The sequence below is a fragment of the Ochlerotatus camptorhynchus genome, unplaced genomic scaffold (assembly GCF_037179485.1).
Source record: "Ochlerotatus camptorhynchus isolate MF236.1 unplaced genomic scaffold, CSIRO-AGI_Acam_v1.1 ptg000528l, whole genome shotgun sequence".
In the NCBI taxonomy this organism is placed as follows: Eukaryota; Metazoa; Arthropoda; class Insecta; order Diptera; family Culicidae; genus Ochlerotatus; species Ochlerotatus camptorhynchus.
The window spans coordinates 140001-167500 of NW_027041012.1; positions in this window are offsets into that span (position 1 = coordinate 140001).

Sequence of the window (27500 nt, forward strand, 5' to 3'; positions counted from 1 at the left end):
GGGAAATACAGCTGGGGTCCCGCCAAGCCATCTCACCCATGCCAGAGCTGATCCCATCGGCCTATACTGGTCTCAGGCCGAGGGACACACTCCACTCTGCGGCTCAACTCAGCCAATTGTACCATCCACTCTGCGGCTCAACTCAGTCAGTTGAACCAAAGCATGAATCTGAAAAAAATGCACATTAGGCCGTAGGGAAATACAGCTGGGGTCCCGCCAAGCCATCTCACCCATGCCAGAGCTGATCCCATCGGCCTATACTGGTCTCAGGCCGAGGGACACACTCCACTCTGCGGCTCAACTCAGCCAATTGTACCATCCACTCTGCGGCTCAACTCAGTCAGTTGAACCAAAACATGAATCTGAAAAAAATGCACATTAGGCCGTAGGGAAATACAGCTGGGGTCCCGCCAAGCCATCTCACCCATGCCAGAGCTGATCCCATCGGCCTATACTGGTCTCAGGCCGAGGGACACACTCCACTCTGCGGCTCAACTCAGCCAATTGTACCATCCACTCTGCGGCTCAACTCAGTCAGTTGAACCAAAACATGAATCTGAAAAAAATGCACATTAGGCCGTAGGGAAATACAGCTGGGGTCCCGCCAAGCCATCTCACCCATGCCAGAGCTGATCCCATCGGCCTATACTGGTCTCAGGCCGAGGGACACACTCCACTCTGCGGCTCAACTCAGCCAATTGTACCATCCACTCTGCGGCTCAACTCAGTCAGTTGAACCAAAACATGAATCTGAAAAAAAAATGCACATTAGGCCGTAGGGAAATACAGCTGGGGTCCCGCCAAGCCATCTCACCCATGCCAGAGCTGATCCCATCGGCCTATACTGGTCTCAGGCCGAGGGACACACTCCACTCTGCGGCTCAACTCAGCCAATTGTACCATCCACTCTGCGGCTCAACTCAGTCAATTGTACCAAAGCATGAATCTGAAAAAAATGCACATTAGGCCGTAGGGAAATACAGCTGGGGTCCCGCCAAGCCATCTCACCCATGCCAGAGCTGATCCCATCGGCCTATACTGGTCTCAGGCCGAGGGACACACTCCACTCTGCGGCTCAACTCAGCCAATTGTACCATCCACTCTGCGGCTCAACTCAGTCAGTTGAACCAAAACATGAATCTGAAAAAAATGCACATTAGGCCGTAGGGAAATACAGCTGGGGTCCCGCCAAGCCATCTCACCCATGCCAGAGCTGATCCCATCGGCCTATACTGGTCTCAGGCCGAGGGACACACTCCACTCTGCGGCTCAACTCAGCCAATTGTACCATCCACTCTGCGGCTCAACTCAGTCAATTGTACCAAAGCATGAATCTGAAAAAAATGCACATTAGGCCGTAGGGAAATACAGCTGGGGTCCCGCCAAGCCATCTCACCCATGCCAGAGCTGATCCCATCGGCCTATACTGGTCTCAGGCCGAGGGACACACTCCACTCTGCGGCTCAACTCAGCCAATTGTACCATCCACTCTGCGGCTCAACTCAGTCAGTTGAACCAAAACATGAATCTGAAAAAAATGCACATTAGGCCGTAGGGAAATACAGCTGGGGTCCCGCCAAGCCAAAGCATGAATCTGAAAAAAATGCACATTAGGCCGTAGGGAAATACAGCTGGGGTCCCGCCAAGCCATCTCACCCATGCCAGAGCTGATCCCATCGGCCTATACTGGTCTCAGGCCGAGGGACACACTCCACTCTGCGGCTCAACTCAGCCAATTGTACCATCCACTCTGCGGCTCAACTCAGTCAGTTGAACCAAAACATGAATCTGAAAAAAATGCACATTAGGCCGTAGGGAAATACAGCTGGGGTCCCGCCAAGCCATCTCACCCATGCCAGAGCTGATCCCATCGGCCTATACTGGTCTCAGGCCGAGGGACACACTCCACTCTGCGGCTCAACTCAGCCAATTGTACCATCCACTCTGCGGCTCAACTCAGTCAGTTGAACCAAAACATGAATCTGAAAAAAATGCACATTAGGCCGTAGGGAAATACAGCGGGGTCCCGCCAAGCCATCTCACCCATGCCAGAGCTGCGGCTCAACTCAGTCAGTTGAACCAAAACATGAATCTGAAAAAAATGCACATTAGGCCGTAGGGAAATACAGCTGGGGTCCCGCCAAGCCATCTCACCCATGCCAGAGCTGATCCCATCGGCCTATACTGGTCTCAGGCCGAGGGACACACTCCACTCTGCGGCTCAACTCAGCCAATTGTACCATCCACTCTGCGGCTCAACTCAGTCAATTGTACCAAAGCATGAATCTGAAAAAAATGCACATTAGGCCGTAGGGAAATACAGCTGGGGTCCCGCCAAGCCATCTCACCCATGCCAGAGCTGATCCCATCGGCCTATACTGGTCTCAGGCCGAGGGACACACTCCACTCTGCGGCTCAACTCAGCCAATTGTACCATCCACTCTGCGGCTCAACTCAGTCAGTTGAACCAAAACATGAATCTGAAAAAAATGCACATTAGGCCGTAGGGAAATACAGCTGGGGTCCCGCCAAGCCATCTCACCCATGCCAGAGCTGATCCCATCGGCCTATACTGGTCTCAGGCCGAGGGACACACTCCACTCTGCGGCTCAACTCAGCCAATTGTACCATCCACTCTGCGGCTCAACTCAGTCAGTTGAACCAAAACATGAATCTGAAAAAAAATGCACATTAGGCCGTAGGGAAATACAGCTGGGGTCCCGCCAAGCCATCTCACCCATGCCAGAGCTGATCCCATCGGCCTATACTGGTCTCAGGCCGAGGGACACACTCCACTCTGCGGCTCAACTCAGCCAATTGTACCATCCACTCTGCGGCTCAACTCAGTCAATTGTACCAAAGCATGAATCTGAAAAAAATGCACATTAGGCCGTAGGGAAATACAGCTGGGGTCCCGCCAAGCCATCTCACCCATGCCAGAGCTGATCCCATCGGCCTATACTGGTCTCAGGCCGAGGGACACACTCCACTCTGCGGCTCAACTCAGCCAATTGTACCATCCACTCTGCGGCTCAACTCAGTCAGTTGAACCAAAACATGAATCTGAAAAAAATGCACATTAGGCCGTAGGGAAATACAGCTGGGGTCCCGCCAAGCCATCTCACCCATGCCAGAGCTGATCCCATCGGCCTATACTGGTCTCAGGCCGAGGGACACACTCCACTCTGCGGCTCAACTCAGCCAATTGTACCATCCACTCTGCGGCTCAACTCAGTCAGTTGAACCAAAACATGAATCTGAAAAAAATGCACATTAGGCCGTAGGGAAATACAGCTGGGGTCCCGCCAAGCCATCTCACCCATGCCAGAGCTGATCCCATCGGCCTATACTGGTCTCAGGCCGAGGGACACACTCCACTCTGCGGCTCAACTCAGCCAATTGTACCATCCACTCTGCGGCTCAACTCAGTCAGTTGAACCAAAACATGAATCTGAAAAAAAATGCACATTAGGCCGTAGGGAAATACAGCTGGGGTCCCGCCAAGCCATCTCACCCATGCCAGAGCTGATCCCATCGGCCTATACTGGTCTCAGGCCGAGGGACACACTCCACTCTGCGGCTCAACTCAGCCAATTGTACCATCCACTCTGCGGCTCAACTCAGTCAATTGTACCAAAGCATGAATCTGAAAAAAATGCACATTAGGCCGTAGGGAAATACAGCTGGGGTCCCGCCAAGCCATCTCACCCATGCCAGAGCTGATCCCATCGGCCTATACTGGTCTCAGGCCGAGGGACACACTCCACTCTGCGGCTCAACTCAGCCAATTGTACCATCCACTCTGCGGCTCAACTCAGTCAGTTGAACCAAAACATGAATCTGAAAAAAATGCACATTAGGCCGTAGGGAAATACAGCTGGGGTCCCGCCAAGCCATCTCACCCATGCCAGAGCTGATCCCATCGGCCTATACTGGTCTCAGGCCGAGGGACACACTCCACTCTGCGGCTCAACTCAGCCAATTGTACCATCCACTCTGCGGCTCAACTCAGTCAATTGTACCAAAGCATGAATCTGAAAAAAATGCACATTAGGCCGTAGGGAAATACAGCTGGGGTCCCGCCAAGCCATCTCACCCATGCCAGAGCTGATCCCATCGGCCTATACTGGTCTCAGGCCGAGGGACACACTCCACTCTGCGGCTCAACTCAGCCAATTGTACCATCCACTCTGCGGCTCAACTCAGTCAGTTGAACCAAAACATGAATCTGAAAAAAATGCACATTAGGCCGTAGGGAAATACAGCTGGGGTCCCGCCAAGCCATCTCACCCATGCCAGAGCTGATCCCATCGGCCTATACTGGTCTCAGGCCGAGGGACACACTCCACTCTGCGGCTCAACTCAGCCAATTGTACCATCCACTCTGCGGCTCAACTCAGTCAGTTGAACCAAAACATGAATCTGAAAAAAATGCACATTAGGCCGTAGGGAAATACAGCTGGGGTCCCGCCAAGCCATCTCACCCATGCCAGAGCTGATCCCATCGGCCTATACTGGTCTCAGGCCGAGGGACACACTCCACTCTGCGGCTCAACTCAGCCAATTGTACCATCCACTCTGCGGCTCAACTCAGTCAATTGTACCAAAGCATGAATCTGAAAAAAATGCACATTAGGCCGTAGGGAAATACAGCTGGGGTCCCGCCAAGCCATCTCACCCATGCCAGAGCTGATCCCATCGGCCTATACTGGTCTCAGGCCGAGGGACACACTCCACTCTGCGGCTCAACTCAGCCAATTGTACCATCCACTCTGCGGCTCAACTCAGTCAGTTGAACCAAAACATGAATCTGAAAAAAATGCACATTAGGCCGTAGGGAAATACAGCTGGGGTCCCGCCAAGCCATCTCACCCATGCCAGAGCTGATCCCATCGGCCTATACTGGTCTCAGGCCGAGGGACACACTCCACTCTGCGGCTCAACTCAGCCAATTGTACCATCCACTCTGCGGCTCAACTCAGTCAATTGTACCAAAGCATGAATCTGAAAAAAATGCACATTAGGCCGTAGGGAAATACAGCTGGGGTCCCGCCAAGCCATCTCACCCATGCCAGAGCTGATCCCATCGGCCTATACTGGTCTCAGGCCGAGGGACACACTCCACTCTGCGGCTCAACTCAGCCAATTGTACCATCCACTCTGCGGCTCAACTCAGTCAGTTGAACCAAAACATGAATCTGAAAAAAATGCACATTAGGCCGTAGGGAAATACAGCTGGGGTCCCGCCAAGCCATCTCACCCATGCCAGAGCTGATCCCATCGGCCTATACTGGTCTCAGGCCGAGGGACACACTCCACTCTGCGGCTCAACTCAGCCAATTGTACCATCCACTCTGCGGCTCAACTCAGTCAGTTGAACCAAAACATGAATCTGAAAAAAATGCACATTAGGCCGTAGGGAAATACAGCGGGGTCCCGCCAAGCCATCTCACCCATGCCAGAGCTGCGGCTCAACTCAGTCAGTTGAACCAAAACATGAATCTGAAAAAAATGCACATTAGGCCGTAGGGAAATACAGCTGGGGTCCCGCCAAGCCATCTCACCCATGCCAGAGCTGATCCCATCGGCCTATACTGGTCTCAGGCCGAGGGACACACTCCACTCTGCGGCTCAACTCAGCCAATTGTACCATCCACTCTGCGGCTCAACTCAGTCAATTGTACCAAAGCATGAATCTGAAAAAAATGCACATTAGGCCGTAGGGAAATACAGCTGGGGTCCCGCCAAGCCATCTCACCCATGCCAGAGCTGATCCCATCGGCCTATACTGGTCTCAGGCCGAGGGACACACTCCACTCTGCGGCTCAACTCAGCCAATTGTACCATCCACTCTGCGGCTCAACTCAGTCAGTTGAACCAAAACATGAATCTGAAAAAAATGCACATTAGGCCGTAGGGAAATACAGCTGGGGTCCCGCCAAGCCATCTCACCCATGCCAGAGCTGATCCCATCGGCCTATACTGGTCTCAGGCCGAGGGACACACTCCACTCTGCGGCTCAACTCAGCCAATTGTACCATCCACTCTGCGGCTCAACTCAGTCAGTTGAACCAAAACATGAATCTGAAAAAAATGCACATTAGGCCGTAGGGAAATACAGCTGGGGTCCCGCCAAGCCATCTCACCCATGCCAGAGCTGATCCCATCGGCCTATACTGGTCTCAGGCCGAGGGACACACTCCACTCTGCGGCTCAACTCAGCCAATTGTACCATCCACTCTGCGGCTCAACTCAGTCAGTTGAACCAAAACATGAATCTGAAAAAAATGCACATTAGGCCGTAGGGAAATACAGCTGGGGTCCCGCCAAGCCATCTCACCCATGCCAGAGCTGATCCCATCGGCCTATACTGGTCTCAGGCCGAGGGACACACTCCACTCTGCGGCTCAACTCAGCCAATTGTACCATCCACTCTGCGGCTCAACTCAGTCAGTTGAACCAAAACATGAATCTGAAAAAAATGCACATTAGGCCGTAGGGAAATACAGCTGGGGTCCCGCCAAGCCATCTCACCCATGCCAGAGCTGATCCCATCGGCCTATACTGGTCTCAGGCCGAGGGACACACTCCACTCTGCGGCTCAACTCAGCCAATTGTACCATCCACTCTGCGGCTCAACTCAGTCAGTTGAACCAAAACATGAATCTGAAAAAAATGCATATTAGGCCGTAGGGAAATACAGCTGGGGTCCCGCCAAGCCATCTCACCCATGCCAGAGCTGATCCCATCGGCCTATACTGGTCTCAGGCCGAGGGACACACTCCACTCTGCGGCTCAACTCAGCCAATTGTACCATCCACTCTGCGGCTCAACTCAGTCAATTGTACCAAAGCATGAATCTGAAAAAAATGCACATTAGGCCGTAGGGAAATACAGCTGGGGTCCCGCCAAGCCATCTCACCCATGCCAGAGCTGATCCCATCGGCCTATACTGGTCTCAGGCCGAGGGACACACTCCACTCTGCGGCTCAACTCAGCCAATTGTACCATCCACTCTGCGGCTCAACTCAGTCAGTTGAACCAAAACATGAATCTGAAAAAAATGCACATTAGGCCGTAGGGAAATACAGCTGGGGTCCCGCCAAGCCATCTCACCCATGCCAGAGCTGATCCCATCGGCCTATACTGGTCTCAGGCCGAGGGACACACTCCACTCTGCGGCTCAACTCAGCCAATTGTACCATCCACTCTGCGGCTCAACTCAGTCAATTGTACCAAAGCATGAATCTGAAAAAAATGCACATTAGGCCGTAGGGAAATACAGCTGGGGTCCCGCCAAGCCATCTCACCCATGCCAGAGCTGATCCCATCGGCCTATACTGGTCTCAGGCCGAGGGACACACTCCACTCTGCGGCTCAATTCAGCCAATTGTACCATCCACTCTGCGGCTCAACTCAGTCAGTTGAACCAAAGCATGAATCTGAAAAAAATGCACATTAGGCCGTAGGGAAATACAGCTGGGGTCCCGCCAAGCCATCTCACCCATGCCAGAGCTGATCCCATCGGCCTATACTGGTCTCAGGCCGAGGGACACACTCCACTCTGCGGCTCAACTCAGCCAATTGTACCATCCACTCTGCGGCTCAACTCAGTCAATTGTACCAAAGCATGAATCTGAAAAAAATGCACATTAGGCCGTAGGGAAATACAGCTGGGGTCCCGCCAAGCCATCTCACCCATGCCAGAGCTGATCCCATCGGCCTATACTGGTCTCAGGCCGAGGGACACACTCCACTCTGCGGCTCAACTCAGCCAATTGTACCATCCACTCTGCGGCTCAACTCAGTCAGTTGAACCAAAACATGAATCTGAAAAAAATGCACATTAGGCCGTAGGGAAATACAGCGGGGTCCCGCCAAGCCATCTCACCCATGCCAGAGCTGCGGCTCAACTCAGTCAGTTGAACCAAAACATGAATCTGAAAAAAATGCACATTAGGCCGTAGGGAAATACAGCTGGGGTCCCGCCAAGCCATCTCACCCATGCCAGAGCTGATCCCATCGGCCTATACTGGTCTCAGGCCGAGGGACACACTCCACTCTGCGGCTCAACTCAGCCAATTGTACCATCCACTCTGCGGCTCAACTCAGTCAATTGTACCAAAGCATGAATCTGAAAAAAATGCACATTAGGCCGTAGGGAAATACAGCTGGGGTCCCGCCAAGCCATCTCACCCATGCCAGAGCTGATCCCATCGGCCTATACTGGTCTCAGGCCGAGGGACACACTCCACTCTGCGGCTCAACTCAGCCAATTGTACCATCCACTCTGCGGCTCAACTCAGTCAGTTGAACCAAAGCATGAATCTGAAAAAAATGCACATTAGGCCGTAGGGAAATACAGCTGGGGTCCCGCCAAGCCATCTCACCCATGCCAGAGCTGATCCCATCGGCCTATACTGGTCTCAGGCCGAGGGACACACTCCACTCTGCGGCTCAACTCAGCTAATTGTACCATCCACTCTGCGGCTCAACTCAGTCAGTTGAACCAAAACATGAATCTGAAAAAAATGCACATTAGGCCGTAGGGAAATACAGCTGGGGTCCCGCCAAGCCATCTCACCCATGCCAGAGCTGATCCCATCGGCCTATACTGGTCTCAGGCCGAGGGACACACTCCACTCTGCGGCTCAACTCAGCCAATTGTACCATCCACTCTGCGGCTCAACTCAGTCAGTTGAACCAAAACATGAATCTGAAAAAAATGCACATTAGGCCGTAGGGAAATACAGCTGGGGTCCCGCCAAGCCATCTCACCCATGCCAGAGCTGATCCCATCGGCCTATACTGGTCTCAGGCCGAGGGACACACTCCACTCTGCGGCTCAACTCAGCCAATTGTACCATCCACTCTGCGGCTCAACTCAGTCAGTTGAACCAAAACATGAATCTGAAAAAAATGCACATTAGGCCGTAGGGAAATACAGCTGGGGTCCCGCCAAGCCATCTCACCCATGCCAGAGCTGATCCCATCGGCCTATACTGGTCTCAGGCCGAGGGACACACTCCACTCTGCGGCTCAACTCAGCCAATTGTACCATCCACTCTGCGGCTCAACTCAGTCAGTTGAACCAAAACATGAATCTGAAAAAAATGCACATTAGGCCGTAGGGAAATACAGCTGGGGTCCCGCCAAGCCATCTCACCCATGCCAGAGCTGATCCCATCGGCCTATACTGGTCTCAGGCCGAGGGACACACTCCACTCTGCGGCTCAACTCAGCCAATTGTACCATCCACTCTGCGGCTCAACTCAGTCAGTTGAACCAAAACATGAATCTGAAAAAAAATGCACATTAGGCCGTAGGGAAATACAGCTGGGGTCCCGCCAAGCCATCTCACCCATGCCAGAGCTGATCCCATCGGCCTATACTGGTCTCAGGCCGAGGGACACACTCCACTCTGCGGCTCAACTCAGCCAATTGTACCATCCACTCTGCGGCTCAACTCAGTCAATTGTACCAAAGCATGAATCTGAAAAAAATGCACATTAGGCCGTAGGGAAATACAGCTGGGGTCCCGCCAAGCCATCTCACCCATGCCAGAGCTGATCCCATCGGCCTATACTGGTCTCAGGCCGAGGGACACACTCCACTCTGCGGCTCAACTCAGCCAATTGTACCATCCACTCTGCGGCTCAACTCAGTCAGTTGAACCAAAACATGAATCTGAAAAAAATGCACATTAGGCCGTAGGGAAATACAGCTGGGGTCCCGCCAAGCCATCTCACCCATGCCAGAGCTGATCCCATCGGCCTATACTGGTCTCAGGCCGAGGGACACACTCCACTCTGCGGCTCAACTCAGCCAATTGTACCATCCACTCTGCGGCTCAACTCAGTCAATTGTACCAAAGCATGAATCTGAAAAAAATGCACATTAGGCCGTAGGGAAATACAGCTGGGGTCCCGCCAAGCCATCTCACCCATGCCAGAGCTGATCCCATCGGCCTATACTGGTCTCAGGCCGAGGGACACACTCCACTCTGCGGCTCAACTCAGCCAATTGTACCATCCACTCTGCGGCTCAACTCAGTCAGTTGAACCAAAACATGAATCTGAAAAAAATGCACATTAGGCCGTAGGGAAATACAGCTGGGGTCCCGCCAAGCCATCTCACCCATGCCAGAGCTGATCCCATCGGCCTATACTGGTCTCAGGCCGAGGGACACACTCCACTCTGCGGCTCAACTCAGCCAATTGTACCATCCACTCTGCGGCTCAACTCAGTCAATTGTACCAAAGCATGAATCTGAAAAAAATGCACATTAGGCCGTAGGGAAATACAGCTGGGGTCACGCCAAGCCATCTCACCCATGCCAGAGCTGATCCCATCGGCCTATACTGGTCTCAGGCCGAGGGACACACTCCACTCTGCGGCTCAACTCAGCCAATTGTACCATCCACTCTGCGGCTCAACTCAGTCAGTTGAACCAAAACATGAATCTGAAAAAAATGCACATTAGGCCGTAGGGAAATACAGCTGGGGTCCCGCCAAGCCATCTCACCCATGCCAGAGCTGATCCCATCGGCCTATACTGGTCTCAGGCCGAGGGACACACTCCACTCTGCGGCTCAACTCAGCCAATTGTACCATCCACTCTGCGGCTCAACTCAGTCAGTTGAACCAAAACATGAATCTGAAAAAAATGCACATTAGGCCGTAGGGAAATACAGCGGGGTCCCGCCAAGCCATCTCACCCATGCCAGAGCTGCGGCTCAACTCAGTCAGTTGAACCAAAACATGAATCTGAAAAAAATGCACATTAGGCCGTAGGGAAATACAGCTGGGGTCCCGCCAAGCCATCTCACCCATGCCAGAGCTGATCCCATCGGCCTATACTGGTCTCAGGCCGAGGGACACACTCCACTCTGAGGCTCAACTCAGCCAATTGTACCATCCACTCTGCGGCTCAACTCAGTCAATTGTACCAAAGCATGAATCTGAAAAAAATGCACATTAGGCCGTAGGGAAATACAGCTGGGGTCCCGCCAAGCCATCTCACCCATGCCATAGCTGATCCCATCGGCCTATACTGGTCTCAGGCCGAGGGACACACTCCACTCTGCGGCTCAACTCAGCCAATTGTACCATCCACTCTGCGGCTCAACTCAGTCAGTTGAACCAAAACATGAATCTGAAAAAAATGCACATTAGGCCGTAGGGAAATACAGCTGGGGTCCCGCCAAGCCATCTCACCCATGCCAGAGCTGATCCCATCGGCCTATACTGGTCTCAGGCCGAGGGACACACTCCACTCTGCGGCTCAACTCAGCCAATTGTACCATCCACTCTGCGGCTCAACTCAGTCAGTTGAACCAAAACATGAATCTGAAAAAAATGCACATTAGGCCGTAGGGAAATACAGCTGGGGTCCCGCCAAGCCATCTCACCCATGCCAGAGCTGATCCCATCGGCCTATACTGGTCTCAGGCCGAGGGACACACTCCACTCTGCGGCTCAACTCAGCCAATTGTACCATCCACTCTGCGGCTCAACTCAGTCAGTTGAACCAAAACATGAATCTGAAAAAAATGCACATTAGGCCGTAGGGAAATACAGCTGGGGTCCCGCCAAGCCATCTCACCCATGCCAGAGCTGATCCCATCGGCCTATACTGGTCTCAGGCCGAGGGACACACTCCACTCTGCGGCTCAACTCAGCCAATTGTACCATCCACTCTGCGGCTCAACTCAGTCAGTTGAACCAAAACATGAATCTGAAAAAAATGCACATTAGGCCGTAGGGAAATACAGCTGGGGTCCCGCCAAGCCATCTCACCCATGCCAGAGCTGATCCCATCGGCCTATACTGGTCTCAGGCCGAGGGACACACTCCACTCTGCGGCTCAACTCAGCCAATTGTACCATCCACTCTGCGGCTCAACTCAGTCAGTTGAACCAAAACATGAATCTGAAAAAAATGCATATTAGGCCGTAGGGAAATACAGCTGGGGTCCCGCCAAGCCATCTCACCCATGCCAGAGCTGATCCCATCGGCCTATACTGGTCTCAGGCCGAGGGACACACTCCACTCTGCGGCTCAACTCAGCCAATTGTACCATCCACTCTGCGGCTCAACTCAGTCAATTGTACCAAAGCATGAATCTGAAAAAAATGCACATTAGGCCGTAGGGAAATACAGCTGGGGTCCCGCCAAGCCATCTCACCCATGCCAGAGCTGATCCCATCGGCCTATACTGGTCTCAGGCCGAGGGACACACTCCACTCTGCGGCTCAACTCAGCCAATTGTACCATCCACTCTGCGGCTCAACTCAGTCAGTTGAACCAAAACATGAATCTGAAAAAAATGCACATTAGGCCGTAGGGAAATACAGCTGGGGTCCCGCCAAGCCATCTCACCCATGCCAGAGCTGATCCCATCGGCCTATACTGGTCTCAGGCCGAGGGACACACTCCACTCTGCGGCTCAACTCAGCCAATTGTACCATCCACTCTGCGGCTCAACTCAGTCAATTGTACCAAAGCATGAATCTGAAAAAAATGCACATTAGGCCGTAGGGAAATACAGCTGGGGTCCCGCCAAGCCATCTCACCCATGCCAGAGCTGATCCCATCGGCCTATACTGGTCTCAGGCCGAGGGACACACTCCACTCTGCGGCTCAACTCAGCCAATTGTACCATCCACTCTGCGGCTCAACTCAGTCAGTTGAACCAAAACATGAATCTGAAAAAAATGCACATTAGGCCGTAGGGAAATACAGCTGGGGTCCCGCCAAGCCATCTCACCCATGCCAGAGCTGATCCCATCGGCCTATACTGGTCTCAGGCCGAGGGACACACTCCACTCTGCGGCTCAACTCAGCCAATTGTACCATCCACTCTGCGGCTCAACTCAGTCAATTGTACCAAAGCATGAATCTGAAAAAAAATGCACATTAGGCCGTAGGGAAATACAGCTGGGGTCCCGCCAAGCCATCTCACCCATGCCAGAGCTGATCCCATCGGCCTATACTGGTCTCAGGCCGAGGGACACACTCCACTCTGCGGCTCAACTCAGCCAATTGTACCATCCACTCTGCGGCTCAACTCAGTCAGTTGAACCAAAGCATGAATCTGAAAAAAATGCACATTAGGCCGTAGGGAAATACAGCTGGGGTCCCGCCAAGCCATCTCACCCATGCCAGAGCTGATCCCATCGGCCTATACTGGTCTCAGGCCGAGGGACACACTCCACTCTGCGGCTCAACTCAGCCAATTGTACCATCCACTCTGCGGCTCAACTCAGTCAATTGTACCAAAGCATGAATCTGAAAAAAATGCACATTAGGCCGTAGGGAAATACAGCTGGGGTCCCGCCAAGCCATCTCACCCATGCCAGAGCTGATCCCATCGGCCTATACTGGTCTCAGGCCGAGGGACACACTCCACTCTGCGGCTCAACTCAGCCAATTGTACCATCCACTCTGCGGCTCAACTCAGTCAGTTGAACCAAAACATGAATCTGAAAAAAATGCACATTAGGCCGTAGGGAAATACAGCTGGGGTCCCGCCAAGCCATCTCACCCATGCCAGAGCTGATCCCATCGGCCTATACTGGTCTCAGGCCGAGGGACACACTCCACTCTGCGGCTCAACTCAGCCAATTGTACCATCCACTCTGCGGCTCAACTCAGTCAGTTGAACCAAAACATGAATCTGAAAAAAATGCACATTAGGCCGTAGGGAAATACAGCTGGGGTCCCGCCAAGCCATCTCACCCATGCCAGAGCTGATCCCATCGGCCTATACTGGTCTCAGGCCGAGGGACACACTCCACTCTGCGGCTCAACTCAGCCAATTGTACCATCCACTCTGCGGCTCAACTCAGTCAATTGTACCAAAGCATGAATCTGAAAAAAATGCACATTAGGCCGTAGGGAAATACAGCTGGGGTCCCGCCAAGCCATCTCACCCATGCCAGAGCTGATCCCATCGGCCTATACTGGTCTCAGGCCGAGGGACACACTCCACTCTGCGGCTCAACTCAGCCAATTGTACCATCCACTCTGCGGCTCAACTCAGCCAATTGTGCCAACACATGAAATTGGCAAAAATGTGTGGTTGATATTAATCTAGATTAGGCCGTATGCAAATGCAGCTGCGGTCCCGCCAAGCCATCTGGCACATGCTACAGGTCATTCCATCGACCTAAGCTGGATACAGGCCGAGGGACACCATCGCCACTTGACTGCTCAACTCAGCCAATTGTGCCCATCGCCACTTGACTGCTCAACTCAGCCAATTGTGCCAACACATGAAATTGGCAAAAATGTGTGGTTGATATTAATCTAGATTAGGCCGTATGCAAATGCAGCTGCGGTCCCGCCAAGCCATCTGGCACATGCTACAGGTCATTCCATCGACCTAAGCTGGATACAGGCCGAGGGACACCATCGCCACTTGACTGCTCAACTCAGCCAATTGTGCCCATCGCCACTTGACTGCTCAACTCAGCCAATTGTGCCAACACATGAAATTGGCAAAAATGTGTGGTTGATATTAATCTAGATTAGGCCGTATGCAAATGCAGCTGCGGTCCCGCCAAGCCATCTCACCCATGCCAGAGCTGATCCCATCGGCCTAAGATGGTCACAGGCCGAGGGACACCGATCCCGAGAGCAGCACCGAGTACCGCGGGTTGGTGGCATGGCATATGAATGCAGTATTGGTCGATGGGAAATGTCAACTGGTACCTAGCAAGTCAACTGGTACCTAGCCACGGTCAATCTCACGGACACCAACCCCGACGACGACAGCAGGTAGGTATATTTTCTTTTTTTCAGGTGCAGCAGGTAGGTATATTTTCTTTTTTTCAGGTGCAGCAGGTAAGTATATTTTCTTTTTTTCAGGTGCAGCAGGTAAGTATATTTTCTTTTTATAGGTTTATTTCATTTATTTATTTAGCAACACAATTATTCTCCCCCCATACCACTGTCATGCAAGCGAGCTATGCCGAACATAGCCGGGGGATGAATAAGGTCGATGTGCCCAGTTAAAAATACATTGTCCTCATCGGCCATGTGACGGGCAGCCGAGATAGCGTAGGCTATCGAGCTATTAAGCCATGGCCAGCTAAGCTGCCTTCCAACATCATGGACCACCGTCACCCAACACCCTACCGCATGTGCTATTATCAGACGTTGTTCATGGCCGAGGTCGCTCAGGCGTTTCCTGCGGTAGGTTGTTGGGTACAACGCCACAAGCAGTTTCCTGATGAAGGTTGGCAGCATCTGACGTTGCGCGCACCGGCCCAGTACCGCATCAAAGTGATGCTGGAGGCATCCCGGCATCCAGTCACGGTTCATCAACGATTGTGCCACGAACTCAGGATAGGGAATTGCTGGCTGCTGGTAGCGCTGCAATAAATAGAAAAGGTAAGTATTAGTTAAGTTAGGATTAGTTTAGGTTAAGTTAGGCTTAGTTTACTCACCGCGATGGGCTGCTCCACTGACTGGCGCACGTTCTGCTGCTCGCTGAGCCGAGCAATCTCGACGATAGCCGTATCCAGATCTCTCCGTAGTTCTGCCATTTGAGACACCATCACACCGAAACGCAGCTCCATTGCCGCTAATCGTCCCGCCGCGCCACAGCACGACAATGGAGACTGCGTGTTTCGCCTCGACGACGGTCCAGGCTGCGGGCTGGATGTGACTGGCCCAGGCTGCGGGGACCATTCCCTGGCTGTAGAGGGGCCAGGCTGCGGGCTGGATGTGACTGGCCCAGGCTGCGGGGACCATTCCCTGGCTGTAGAGGGGCCAGGCTGCGGGGACGGTTCTCGCGGCGTGGCCGGCGTGGCGGCCCGTCGACGGCGTAATCTTCGCCGCAGACTGCGGCTCCCACCAGGCTGCGGGGACGGCGCTATCGGCGGTGTGGCCCGTGACTGACTCCGACGTCTCTTTCGCCGACGGTCTGATGGCGGCGGCGGCGATGGCGACCGTGATGGTGGCCCCTGCTCCCGCCACATGGAACGTGTCGTTGCCGGCATCTTCACACGATTAGACTGTCAAAAAACAAAGAAAAATGTATGGTTACTTTGATTTGTTCTACAAACACGAACGTACCACATATGGCAACATGGTTGAATCGAACACTGACCTACTTTACTGACATGTAGCTAGTTTTAGCTATATGGCCAGTAAACGAAAGTCATTGTTCGGTTTGACTTCAATAGGTGAGCCGAGCTGAGCACCACAATGGGACAATGGTGGTGTGTTTTGTTAGTATTGTAAGTACACTGAGGACCGGCAGCGTATTGGTGGCATGGTCTACGAGCGAGCGAGTATGTGCGCGAAGCACTCCTCAACGTAATCGTCCAACCTCACCACAACGTTTCACCTCTTAAAATCGTTCCTCGTGCCGTATGATGCACAGCCCAGCTGCCTGGCGAACCGCGCTGGGCTGGGCCGCTGGTAGGTAGGCAGTTAGTGTGTGTTCGTTGTTTCCATCCATTCCGACAAGTCCACCATGATTTACGAGTCCGACTGACTGCAGGGGACTTGTGCAAAAAAAAAAGACAAGTCCAGCACAAGCACCATGTGATGGGTTTTTCGTTCCATCTTCCGATCATCGGATTGTTTGACTATTGACTATTGCATTGCATACCTTTAGGCGCCGGGGGACTTCATGCAGAAAAGAGAAGTCCACACACCAAGGCCTATAACCAAGGCCATGATGGGGACTTCTCTTCTCATACACAACACACACACGTCTCGACGGACGCGCGCGCTCACCACCACCACACCATGTGATGATGATGAGCGCGCGGCCGGATGATAACCACCGCACTCGCGCGCCGCCGCCACCACCAGCACACACTTCGTGGGCCGTGGGGGGCGCGCAACCTCCAAGCAAGGGTAGTAATTTTTTTTTTTTTTTTTTTTTTTTTTTTTTTTTTTTTTTTTTTTTTTTTTATACAGGGGGGAATCTGCTCCCAGACACCTGAGAAGATAACTCAGGGTGTGGGGATGGGAGAAGTAGCTCTCCCGACCCACTAAACCTTACCCTGTGCTCTAGACCCTTGTCCTCCCCGGAACCGCCCGAAGGCATTACGTCATGGGAGGGGGCCGATTGCGCTATGGCGCATCACTACGTGTTGTGTCAGACATGACACTCGCTACTGCACAGTGAGCAGCTGTGCAGGGCCTTCCTCTTGTTGCTCGCTGTTCGTTGTTCGCCTGAGTTCTAGAGCAGACGTGATAGCCAGCCAACTGTCCAGGGCCCGTACAGGACAGATGTGACCGCTTACCAGCTGCGTGTGCTAAGCACTCTAAGAACCCGGCGTCACTCCTGCCTTTGCACAACGAGGGTTTGTGCAGGGCTTCTCAACCTCCTCTTGTTGTTCGCTGTTCGTTGTTCGCCTCGGTTCCAAGCAGACGTGATAGCCAGCCAACTGTCCAACAGGGTAGCTTAGGACAGATGTGACCGCTTACCAGCTGCTTGTGCTAAGCACTAAGAACCCGGCGTCACTCCTGCCTTTGCACAACGAGGGTTTGTGCAGGGCTTCTCTGCGGTAGTTCGTTTAGCCGCAATATCTCTCCCTTGGGTTCGATAATTAACGTTTCCAGGGCACACCACGAGGAGGCGAACTACTCCATGCCCCAAGCAAGGGTAGTCTTTTTTTTTTTTTTTTTTTTTTTTTATACAGGGGGGAATCTGCTCACAGACACCTGAGAAGGAACTCAGGGTGTGGGGATGGGAGAATTTCACTCCCGACCCACTAAACCTTACCCTGTGCGCTTGGCCCTTGGCCTCCCCGGAACCGCCCGAAGGCATTACTTCGTGGGAGGGGCCGCTGTAGCGCTATGGCGCCTCTCTAGCAATACTCTAACGATCTGGTCGGGCAGTAGGTAACTGCTGCTCGGCTCGCCACTGTCGTTGTAATACCGAAACTATGTGGGTGACCGCAGTCACCACCGCGCTCCAGTTCTCGGTGGTACCACACATCCTATGAACGATGTTGTCCGGACTGGTATCCGCTCCGCATATCGCTAGCATAGCGCTCGATACTGGCTCGAAACGTGGACAGGCAAACACGACGTGTTCGGCGGTCTCCTCGACACCAGCACATGTGGGGCAGGTGGGAGTACTTGCATGTCCGAACCTATGCAGGTAGCTCCTAAAGCAGCCATGGCCTGACAGGAACTGTGTCAGGTGGAAGTTTACTTCCCCATGGCGCCTGTTGACCCAGCTTGATACGGAAGGTATCAAGCGGTAAGTCCACCTCCCCTTTGTGGAGTTTTCCCACTCCAATTGCCATCTCGCGGTCGACACAACTCGCGCGTTGTTGCGCACCCCTCGAACGGTCCTCGCGTCATAACACGCCACATCCTCCTTAATGATAAGGCTGATTGGCATCATCCCTGCTATGACACAGACGGCCTCTCTCGAGATAGTGCGGTATGCACTGGCCACCCTTAAGCACATTAGCCTGTGTGTACTCTCTAATTTCTGCCTGTGGCAGTCAATATCCAGTACCGCAGCCCACGCAGGGCCGCCGTATCTGAGGATAGATACTACGACCCCAGCGAGGAGCCTGCGCTTACTGGCATTCACTGCCGAGCTGTTTGACATCATACGGGATAATGCCCCCACAGCCATAGACGCTCTCTTGCAGGCGTACTCGACGTGGCAGCCGAAGCTGAGCTTATCGTCGAGCATAACCCCCAAGAGTTTTAGAGAGCGCACAGACCTAATTGTGCTTCCGCCGACTGTCAACGTTGCATGCTGTACTGACATGCGATTGTTGACTACGACCACTTCCGTCTTGTGATGGGCGAGCTCCAGTTTCCTGGTTCTCATCCATTCCTCCACAAGCCTGACGCAGTGGGCCGCTGTCAGCTCTACCTCCTCGAGGGATTCCCCGCAGACTACCAGCGTGACATCGTCGGCAAAACCTACAATTTTCACGCCTACCGGGAATTTTATCCTCAACAGTCCATCGTACATGACGTTCCATAACACCGGGCCCAGGATGGAGCCTTGTGGCACACCTGCGGTGACTCTAACGCATTTTTCGCCATCTTCTGTGTCGTACGTCAACACACGATTCTGGAAGTAGCTTTCCAGAATCTTATACAGCCCTCCGGGAATTTGGAGCTGGTGTAGCGAGCGGGCTATCGCCCCCCAGCACGCGCTGTTGAACGCGTTCTTCACGTCTAAGGTTAGCACCGCGCAGTAGCGAATGCCCCTTCGTTTCCGATGGACCACCTCTGCCGTCTGGATGACGTCGCGGATGGCGTCCACCGTGGATCTGCCCTTTCGGAACCCGTACTGGCTGCTTGACAGGCCGTCTACACCTTCGGTGTAGGCCGACAGCCTGTTGAGGATGACCCTCTCAAGCAGTTTCCCAGTGGTGTCCAGCAAACAGATGGGTCTGTATGCTGACGGGTCCCCAGGGGGTTTTCCTGGCTTCGGAAGCAGCACCAGCTTCTGCCGCTTCCACGCGTCTGGGAAGACGCCTACGTCCAGACAAGTCTGAAAAACAGAACGGAACATGTCTGGATTTTCCGCAACGGCCGCCCTCAGAGCCACAACCGGGATCCCATCTGGGCCCGGGGCCTTGCCCACCACCAGCGACCTGGCAATACCGCCAAGTTCACTGTTCGTCACTCTAGACACTTCTCCCTGATCCGCGCCTGGGATCCGCGGCCAGGAGTCTACGTCCCTACGCGGGAACAGGAACCCAACGATCGGAGCCAGTACCGCTGGTGATCTCTCCGGGGGTGCCGTCACGCCGCGGGTCTTTGCCATGACCACTTTGTAAGCATCCCCCCATGGGTTCGTGTTGGCGCTTTGGCATAGGCTGTCAAAGCACGCGCGCTTGCGTCTGGCGATCTCTTTATTGAGGGCTGCCTTAGCCGCTCGGAGAGCGACGCGGCGTTCCTCGCGAGATTCAGTCGTACGAGCTCGTTGCATCCTCCTTCTCGCCTGGAGGCAAGACGCCCTGAGGATAGCAATCGACTCGCTCCACCAGTACACCGGTCTGTGGCCATGCCTGGGATAGGCTCTCCTAGGCATGGTTGTATCGCACGCCCTTGTCAGTGCTGCTACCAGTTCTTCCCCCGTCAGATCCGGGGTTATTCGCTCCCGCCTCAGTGCTTCGCCGAAGACCTCCTCCTCGAAGAACGACGTCCGCCAGCCTCGAGCGCAGGAAGAATTTCCTCCTGCCACTCGCCTCTCACCTGGCCCCACACTGTACCGAATCGCCTGATGGTCACTATGAGTGTAACCCTCATCGACCCTCCAGTGTAGGTTGCCCTCCAAACTCGGGCTGCAGTATGTCACGTCGATGACGGATTCTGCACCATTCCTTCTGTAGGTACTGACCGAGCCGGTGTTGGATAGTACAACGTCCAGCTTGGCCATTGCCTCCAGTAGGATGCGTCCTCTCTGGTTGGTGTGGTGGCTACCCCACTCTACCGCCCATGCGTTAAAGTCGCCCGCAATGACCACCGGTCTTAGGCCGACAAGTACCGCAGTCAGTCTGTCCACCATCTGCGAGAATTGCTCGATAGACCACCTGGGCGGAGCATAGCAGCTACTTAAGTATACTCCGTTAACCCTGGCGATCACGAATCCCTCGCTCGAGTTGGACACGACTACCTCCTGAATGGGGAAGCTCCCCATCGTGCATATCGCCGCCATCCCCGACGCGTCCGTGACCCAATTCCCGTTGCCGGTTGGGACGCGGTACGGGTCAGAGATGATTGCGACATCCGCTCCCCATTCCACTGCCGATTGCCACAGCAGTTGCTGGGCAGCCGAACAGTGGTTCAGGTTCAACTGCGCTACCTCGAACATGGCTGAGCATTGCTCTTTGCCTTAGCAGCATTGCTCTTGGACCCCGGGCAGCGGGGGCCACCTGCCATGTGGTTGGTAGGGGTATTCCCCTTCTCCGCGCATATAGTGCACCTCGGCGGCTTTTGGCAACCTCGCGCCTTATGGCCCTCCAAGCCGCACCATCTGCAAAGCTTGCTCCTGTCGGTGTTCTTGCAGTCACGGGCCACATGGCCCTGACCGAAGCACCTAAAGCAAGCCGTCACCGGTCGGGGAATACTGACGGGGCAGACTGACCAGCCCACTCGCACCCTCCCTGCGGCTACCGCCTTTCTGGCCTCAGCTGCAGAGAGCCTGATGGTAGCCACTTGGGTGGAGAACAGTCCCTTCCTCAAGGTAATCGCTGATTGCGGTACCTCGACTTGACACTGTTCCCGGAGCGCCGTGACTATCTCGGTCGCCTCCGTCACTTCGTCCAGGTCCTTGACCTGGATGGTGATAGTCGAGCCTAGCGACTTCACCTGCACCCCAGAACCAACAACCTCCTTTGCCAGTTTCTGGTAGGTTGGTCCCTGGTCCTTAGCACCACGTTTGAGCACCAGGAGCATCTCGCCTGTACGAGTGCGCCTGATGCTCCTCACGTTACTGCCCATCTCCACAAGGCGCTCGTCCGTTCTCATTTTCTTCAAGACTTCCGCGTATTTCGACGCGTCCGTCTTGAGGATGAGAGCTTCACCCTTGTTCCTGGTCCGGGCAGCACTGCTCTTGGGGGCAGTTTTGTCCGGGGGTTTCGGGGGTTTCGGGGGTTTCGGGGGGGTACCCTTCTTACCGCCCTGCTTCCCGCCCTTGGAGCCGCTAGGTTTCTCAGTATTTCTATTGGCTATTCCAGCCCTCTTCTTCGGTACGTCCACCACCGCACTCTCCACCTGCACAGAGACTTTCCGTCTCTTAGGGCGTGCTGCGCCCTTTACTGGCGAAGGTGAGGGTCGATTACGCTTCTGTCCCTGCGTAACGGCAAAGTGGAGGGCCTCGCTGGACATCGTATTGTTGCCCGCGAAGTTGAAGGCGTCCGTCTGGGTAGACTTCGGTTCCTTCTGTTCCGCCCTCTCTGCGACCTCTAGTCGCTTCCTGAGCCGCTCGTGGTCGTCCTGGGCCTCGTTCACGTTTGCACGGAGCTGTCGCAAGGCCTGCTTTAGGTCCTTCGCGATGTTGCTCTTCGTACTCGTGAACTCAATTATGGCGTCGAGTTGTCCCGCGATTGCCAGCAGCCTAGGGAGGGGCCCAAAGCTATTCATAGTTCTGATTAGCCCGGGCCAGTCCTTCGGCTGCTCTTCCGGCTGTCCACCGATCCCGGCCGTTGTCTCTGCATCGCGCGGAGATTTCGACCGTTTGTTCGGCTCTCTGTGTTCGGGAGATCTGGGTAGACCTCCCTTCGCGAACGGGTTCGCGGTCGCCTCCTCGGCGACTTGTTCAACTGGGGTTTGGGGTTTTTGGTTTTTTTGATGATTGTTTGAAATCATCCCGACTGTTGGGTCCCCCTTAGACCGCTATCCTACCGTGCAAATGGAATAGTCGCTGATTGATCCCCATGGGTGCCTATGCGAGCAGTGAGGTCCATGACGAGGGTTGACATAGGCCTTCATGGGGCGTTATGTTCAGAGCCGGATCGCGTAAGACGGGAATAACTCAACCGAACCTATTCCCACCGCAGCCCCAACTGGGTGGCACGGGAGGAACGTATTCTAAGGCCTGCCAGGGTTTTATGGGACGGAGACAAACAAGGCATTAGCTCAAACGTCGTTTCGGCCGGTTCCACCCGACTCTACTAAGAGAATGAAATACCTTGAGTGCCAGCCCGTAGCGTGGTTTATGGTAAGTTTCCACTCAGTGTCCTACATAATGCCAGTGTGTCAGTATACATACTTGCGATCTTACTGACATCGATCGCAAGGCACCTTCCGGCGCTTCCCCTCGTTTGTTGTTCGATTAGCCGACTGGATCAGTACCGCAGCACTGGTGGTCCATCGTTTCCAGGGTGCACCACGGGGAGGCGAACAACTTCACACCCCAAGCAAGGGTAGTCTGAGAGGATCGAAATGTACACCTCTCTGCAACTCGCAACTCCCAGCCTGTAAACCTATCGTTTGTAGGAGGTCTCAGGTATCGAAATCATATATTGATGCTGAGCAGCGCCACCAGCGTTCCAGTATCCCAGATACTTGCTGTACGACGCCGCGCGCAAGGGCTTTGTCTGCGTGCATGCAATAAGATGCCAACGTGAGATCACGCTAGCAAGTCTTGTAGGTTTTTTGCCACATGATCACCGACCACCTATGGGGGACACTATCAGCTCGGTTTGGTTACGACCTTAGAGGCGTTCAGGCATAATCCAACGAACGTAGCGTTATACCAAAGTCCGGTCGAACTAGTATTGAGCCATTGGTTCGTAGCTGTGGATACGTCTATTAACGTCTCTTTAAACTGTTCCCCTACAAGAGGAGAATTTAGTTCATTCGAGACGGGTTTTAAACAGCAGCTGTTTCATCATTGTGTGTCCCCCGTTTAGGTCGGTCGTCCTCCCTCGTGTACCTTGGTCTTTAGGACCTCTCAGACTACCTCTTGTCGAATGAAGTGGCATGACTACCAGTCATTTTCTTTCTAATGCCACTTCAACTTACTCGTGCTTATATCATATCGTATAAGTCTAACGCCCTCAGGAAGTTGAGTACAGTTTGCTCTGTACTCCTGTCATTGAACAATACCTCACGGATTGAACCAACGACACCCATATCTTCCCTTAATTGTGCTCTCGCCGGGCACTCCACCAATAGATGATTCACATCTAATACCGCACCGCATCCCTGGCAGTAGGCCACACTGCCGCTAAATCGAGGTCCATGAGTGAGCCGTGTATGACCAATCCTCAGCCGAGTCAGAACTTTCTGATCTCGAGAATTAGGTGCATCCTTCCACTCTTGTGTAGTGTTCTTGATACGACGCAGGAATGCATCACGGTTGTTATGCCAAGACACATTCCATGCGTATCGCGAGGTCTGCTTCACCCAGCGGGTAGCGTCACTATAGGGCACCGGAATGGCCTCTAGTTGAGCAAGACGACCCTGGTTAGCTAGTTTATCAGCAGCCTCATTCCCTGGTATACCTGCGTGTCCAGGTACCCATGCAAAGGTTATGTTAGCGTACCGTTGCACCTCTAACAGCCACGGGTGTCCAACCTGCCCATGCTCAAGGGCAGAGAGACAACTCGCAGAGTCAGAGAATACAACAGCCTGAGACCCATTTGCTAGCCTACAAGCTTGCAGGAGAGCATAGGCCTCAGCTGAGAAGATACCACAGAGACCGGGTAACCGGCCGCAGCGGCTTATGTCCTCCCCAGACACCCCATAACCAACCTCCTCTTCGATTAATGAACCGTCCGTAAATAGCTTGAGCCTTCCCTCGTATGAGGCAGCGACCTCCCTAAACGCAGCTTTCGCCACACTAGAGCTAGCCCCCGCCCCACACATAGCTTTAACCCTCCAATCAACTTTCGGGGCAGTAGCATCCCATGCCCGTTGCCACAGCCTAGCTCGCTGGGCTAACGTGGGAAAATCTACTCCCGTCAAGTCGCTCCACCATTCTCTCGCCCTTGCAACCGTGGGCCTGTCATTGAGAATGGGGTCCCTTTCTAGGAGCCTTAGCGCCTTGGTGGCCAGGTCTTCGGTGACAACATTCACCAAAGGAACCTTTCCATTCTCCACCAACAGGGAAGCTATTGGTGAAGACCTCAGCGCTCCGCTACAGATTCTGTACGCCTCATTGTACTGAGGTTCCAGAATCTTGAGCAGGGAGACACCACCCCTGCTCCACAGTTCCGCCCCGTAAAGGATGCTAGGGACAACCAGAGCCCTAGCAACCTTGGTCAATGTACTACGAGAGGCTTCAGAGAAGCGACCATTTAGGGTCCGAAGGATATTCAACTTGTTGTTGACGTTATCCTTCACCAATTTGGCGTGCTTAACAAATCGGAGTTTGTTATCAATAGTCACACCAAGCAGCTTCATCTCGCGTACGGCCTTGACCGCATGCTCACCGATACTAACATAAGGCAGGTTCGGTCTGTGATGATGCCCAAAGCAGACGTGCAGCAGTTTGGACTTCTCGGGGGAAATCACAAACCCAACACCATCTGCCCAGTCAACGACAGACTGAACTGCATCCTGCATCTTGTGCCTAACCACCCTACCGTATTTACCAAACACGATAAGGGTAATATCATCGGCGTATACAATGATGTATACTTCCTTGGGAATGCGTTCAAACACTGAGTTCATCGCAATGAGAAACAGTGTAACCGAAAGGACAGACCCTTGCGGGATGCCATTCTCCAGCAACCTCGAGGTAGAGGTTGCGCCAGCGTTCAATACTCGGAACCTACGGTTCTGTAGAAAGTTTTCTACGTAGTTAAACATACATCCTTGGAAGTCCCAGCTCTTGAGGGAAGTCAAGATAGGAAGCTTCCATGTCATATCATATGCCTTGGACAAATCGAGGGAGACTACATCTACATGCAAATCTTCCGACGAGGCCTTGTCCAATAAATGATCGAGCTCAGAGAAGAACGTCTCCGACCCATAGTCGCATCGAAATGCGTGTTGCCGTGGGTGGATCCGTCCCTGCCTCTCCAGCTCGGTTGACAGACGACGGTTAACCATCCGCTCGAGTGTTTTTCCCATGCAGCTCAGCAGGGTTATCGGTCGATAACCCTCTGTTAGGGTTTTATCCTTCCCAGGTTTGGGAATAGGAATAACCAACCCTTCTTTCCACTCGTCCGGTATCTGGCCAGAAAGCCAGACTTCGTTCATAGTAGCAAGAAGAGCCAATCGGCCGGCAAGGGGTAATCTCCTAAGCAGGGGATACCCGATGTCGTCAGGGCCCGCAGCCTTACCAAGGCCGCGGCGCAGGGCCCAGTTGAGCTCTTCAAGCACGAATACCCTGTTGTAGTCTTTTACTAGACTACACTGCCTGTCACGGGAGTAGCGGTACTCCCCCTCAGCCAATGACTTTACACGCAGGAACTCATCACTGTGATTGCTGTTTGCCGACACCTTGGCAAATTGATCAGCAAAGGCCTCACTGATAAGTCCTGGGTCTTTCGTGTAATCGCCATCCAACTTAATCACCCTCTCAACATGTCTGTTCTTACCACCGACAGACTTTACCTTTCGCCATAGCTCACCAGAGCTAGTGGTTTCCGATATGTCTGCGGTGAAAGCAGACCATGTATCCCGCTTTGCAGCTTTGATTACGCTTCTAGATTTAGATCGAGCAAGCTGAAACTCCCTCAATCTATCGGCCCTAGAAGGATCATCAAGCTGCAACCTACGCAGCGCCCTTAGACATTTACGTCTAGCCTTAATCGCTGTATGAACTTCTGTCCCCCACCAAGGGACAGTTTTCATACCTCCTCTCCCTCCAGCCTTTGGGATGTGACGATGAGCGGCCTTACTCAAGATTTGGGTCCAGTCGCCTGGTCTCAGTATCCTGTCATCACCAGGCAGTTGGCGACAGACTTCTTTGCCAAAGCTGTCCCAATCTGCCCTCTCAAGGTTCCATCTCAGCCTTGTCACAGTAGACGGGAGGTCTACAGCCTGTGACAATGAGATAGGAAAATGATCACTTCCATGTAAGTCATCGTCAACCCGCCAGATAAACTGGCTGGCTACATCCCAAGAGGCTATGGCCAGATCAATCACGGACTCTACCCCGGTGGTGGAATCGAACCGAGTCGGTCTGCCATCGTTCAGCACTGAACAACCCAACGTGTCCAGTAGCTGATACAACCTCTCGCCACGAACGTCCGTCTTATGTGATCCCCAGGAGGGGTGATGCGCATTCAGATCGCCCACTATCACATAAGGGACAGGCAGCTGCGAGATGAGATCTTGCAGTTTGCCGATGACGTTCACTTCCTTGCCAACCCTATTCCTCGGAGCCATGTATAAGCTAACAACAGTCAGCTTATACGGAAACTGAATGGTGACCGCGGTGGCCTCCAGTTCAGTATCCAACTGCTCTACCTTATGTGGTATATCTTCTCTAATAGCCAATCCAGTGCCGTGGATGTAGGCATTAATGTGAGGCTTAATATACCACTTATATCTACCACCGAGATAGTTTGGAGGTAGATCTGCTACCTTGGCCATCGTTTCTTGGAGAGCGACGACACAAGGCTTCAGTTTCCTTGTCAATAGCTGGATCTCAGATAACTTTGATCGCAACCCATGGACATTCCATTGCAGTATTACGTTCGATGGCTCTTTACCATTCTGTTGTGGGACATCAGACATGGTAATTACTTTTTACCGGCAACAGCATCGCTTTCGCGCTCCGATACCGAGTCAATAGGGGGAGAAGGTGCTGAGTTTTCTCCCTTTTTACGGCTCTTCTTACCTCGAGTGTCCTCGAGGCCGGCGGTCTGCTTCCGTTTCCTACGGGTCACGGGAGCAGTAACCTCGCTCTCACTAGAGTCGAGGTTGACGCCAACTCTTTCGAGTTGTCCAACAAGGGAAGCACATTCCATCTCAAGGCGAGTCTTAGACTCCTTGAGTTGTTTGATTTTCCCCTTGCCAAGGGCGACCTCCTTTCGCAGGCTTTCCACCAACTTTTCCAGGAGCTGTTTATCCTTATCAGTTGGTGTTTCGGC